The sequence below is a fragment of the Canis lupus genome, chromosome 15 (assembly GCF_048164855.1).
Source record: "Canis lupus baileyi chromosome 15, mCanLup2.hap1, whole genome shotgun sequence".
In the NCBI taxonomy this organism is placed as follows: Eukaryota; Metazoa; Chordata; class Mammalia; order Carnivora; family Canidae; genus Canis; species Canis lupus.
Window position 1 is genome coordinate 54891413 of NC_132852.1, and position 3197 is coordinate 54894609.

A 3197-nucleotide genomic window follows, 5' to 3' on the forward strand; every position below is an offset into this window, starting at 1 on the left:
CCTTTGGCACATTTTCAACATTTCCACAATGACCTTTATGTATATGATTATTTAATTCATGTCCATCTCCCCCTTAGACTGTGCATGCCAAGAGGACAAGCAGGAGGATGGGCGCCGAGCATGGGCAGCAGCCGCAGTCCGAAGGCCGCAGAGGCCATGGTTCTGGTGATAAAGTCCAAAAAGCATAGCCGGTGCAAGGAAACCTACTCAATGTATATCTACAAGGTGCTAAAGCAGGTGCACCCTGACATCGGCATCTTTTCCAAGGCCATGAGCATCATGAACTCGTTTGTGAACGATGTGTTTGAACGGCTGGCTGGCGAGGCTGCCCGGCTGGCCCAGTACTCGGGCTGGACCACACTGACATCCTGAGAGGTCCAGACGGCGGTGCGTCGGTTGCTGCCTGGGGAGCTGGCCAAGCATGCCGTATCTGAGGGCACCAAGGCTGTCACCACATACACCAGCTCCAAGTGACCCAGAGCCTTCCATCAATAAAGAGTGAGCTGCTCCCAAAACAAACAAACAACAACAACAACAACAAAAAACTATCTTGTTCATCTCAGCCTTCCTCATTCCTGAAATCACAGGCATTCAAAAATATTTGTGGCATAAATGAGTAAATGTATATGTCTGAAATATCTCTTAAGTCTCTATTTTTTTCTTTTCATTTATTTTGGGTTAATAGAATTTTGTTTTGTTTTGTTTTGCATTTTCTTTTTGTTTTTTGTTTATTTTTATTTTTTTATTGGAGTTCAATTTGCCAACATATAGCATAACACCCAGCGCTCATCCCATCAAGTGCCCCCCTTTGTGCCCGTCACCCAGTTACCCCCACCCCCCACCCTCCTCCCCTTCCACCACCCCTTGTTTGTTTCCCAGAGTTAGGAGTCTCTCATGTTCTTTCTCCCTCTCTGATATTTCCCACTCATTTTCTCTCCCTTCCCCTTTATTCCCTTTCACTATGTTTTATATTCCCCAAATGAATGAGAACATATAATGTTTGTCCTTCTCTGATTGACTTATTATGCTGAGTGAAGTGCTCAAGGTTTTCAACAAGAAAAGACAGAGCTAGCCTAGGACCCCTGAGAGTAAAGGATATTTTGCATTTCAGGCAGATAGGGGATGGTATACCACATGTGGTTTTAGATTCAGAAGTTAGGGTAAATTGAAAAATAACTCCCGCAGGAATGAGGCTTTCATCAAACCCTTAAAAGAGAAAGGAAGAGAAATAGAGAATCTTTGAGAAATTCATTACTAATTGTTGAAAATACTACCAGTTTTGGGATTAGACTTATCTGGTCACTTTCTAGTTTTGCCACATTACCGAATCTCTCTAAAGATAGTTTCCTAGTCTCTAAAATGCAATCAGTAATATCTGGCTCCCAGAGGTTTTATTTGGTCCAGAAAATGTATGTGGATTGCCTAACAAAATCCCCAGCATAGAAATTTGACTCAAAAAAAATTTTTTTTGACTCAATAGTCAATAATGACGTTAGTAGCAGTACTATTAGTTAACTATTTTGAGAGCTAAATCTTAATGAGTGGTTACTATATACGAGGCATTGTTATACCACTTAACACTTTAACTCATTCGCTCTTCACAACTCTGTCAGATACACACTTTTATTGGCACAAATCAGTGATAGTACAATCGAGGCATGAGGCAGCCCACTTACTTGCCTAAGATAATAGTTAAAAGAGGCAGAACCGGTGTTCAGATCCAAGAAGCTTCCCTCTAGAAGTTTCCAGATTAACTGCTAACCTAGTGGCAATAGTGGTTATTAAAGAATGTTGTGGATGAAAAACTAAGCTTGATTCAGAAAGAATGCAAAGGAATAGCATGTATAGACCCAAAAGAACAATTGTTTCTGAATTGCCCAGAAAAGTTGAGCTTAGCTGAGTAATGCTCTGTGAGGGGGAAGAAAGACTCCATCTCTGCGGGACTCAGGACTATGGGTGTGGGCAGACACAGTGACATCAGAGGCAAACCACCCACAGGCTGACGAGAGCTAGAAGAAGACATGCTCCTCCTACCCTGCCCTGAGGATCAGGCTCCTCTGGGCACTAAGCTTTTTGTTTCCTGGCAGCAGATAAGATCATGGCACATTAGGAATAATCATAAACTGGGATTTCTAGGCTCTAGCACCAGGCTTTTTTTTTTTTTCATGGCCAAAATTTTGGCCTTCCTGGTGGACACTGCTTACAACTTGTGTATCCTTCTCCCACTAGTCACTTGGATATTAGAGTGATCCAGAATCTAGATATAAAACAGAATGCAGTGGGGGTGGAATGTCTTTAGGACTTTGTTCATAACAGAATGTCCCGGTATGACCAAGTCCCAACGTTGGGGTGACAGCTGATCCACTGCTCACTTGTTGCTGGCAACATTGAAGATGATCCCCTGATGCACACAGTGTCTCCTAGAAGAAGAAGGAGGGTTTCTTCAGGCTCTAGAGACATCTTCATGCTTCTTTGCTAGCAGCTTATCTATAGAAATCTACAGCCACATCCTCAGGTGGCCTAGAATTTGAGGGGGAAAAATCTTCCTAGAAAGAATGTTAAATAGCAAAAAGCCACATCTACGACATTTGAACTTCAGTTCATCTGTGGCGACTCACATCTCACAATCTCCCAAGAATGCTCCCTCCCCCCAACCAAGCAAGTGGTGTTGAGAGCAGTTACTAGACCACTCATAGGGATCAGTAGCTACAAGGGGGTGTATACTGTATGTCTGCACCCAGTTCTGCCTGGAGGAAGCTCCAGTTAAGAGGAGATCGTACACCAGATCCGAATCACCTCAGAGCGAGTTCTAGGCACCCCCCAGATGTTCCTGTGTGTATACACTTAGTTGCCCCATTCCCCCCACCATACCGCTCACTCCCTTATGAGGCAGCCCACAGAGAGAGAAGGGGCACAGGCATTATACGAAAGCCGAGATTAATGAGCAGAAACTCATGGAAATGAATAACATAAGGCTGGCTGAAGATTAGAGGGCTTTTATGGTAAAATCTCAAGTTGGGTAGAAGAATGAAATGGGAAAGTTTCCAGAGAAGTGTTTGGAGGGAAGCCTCAAGGGTCCATGCAACAATCCTCAACGTACCATAAGAATCTAGCAAAAATTCAAAAGACACAAACCCACCACATTACTAAGGATATAGCATATAAAGGAGATTAGAGTTCACAGGGGTAAAAAGTGC

At 43.3% G+C, this 3197-nt stretch overlaps 1 pseudogene; it reads left to right on the forward strand.

The window, feature by feature from the left end:
• On the forward strand, positions 1 to 474 carry LOC140605265 (histone H2B type 2-K1-like; annotated as a pseudogene).
• Positions 475 to 3197: the final 2723 nt, after the last annotated feature.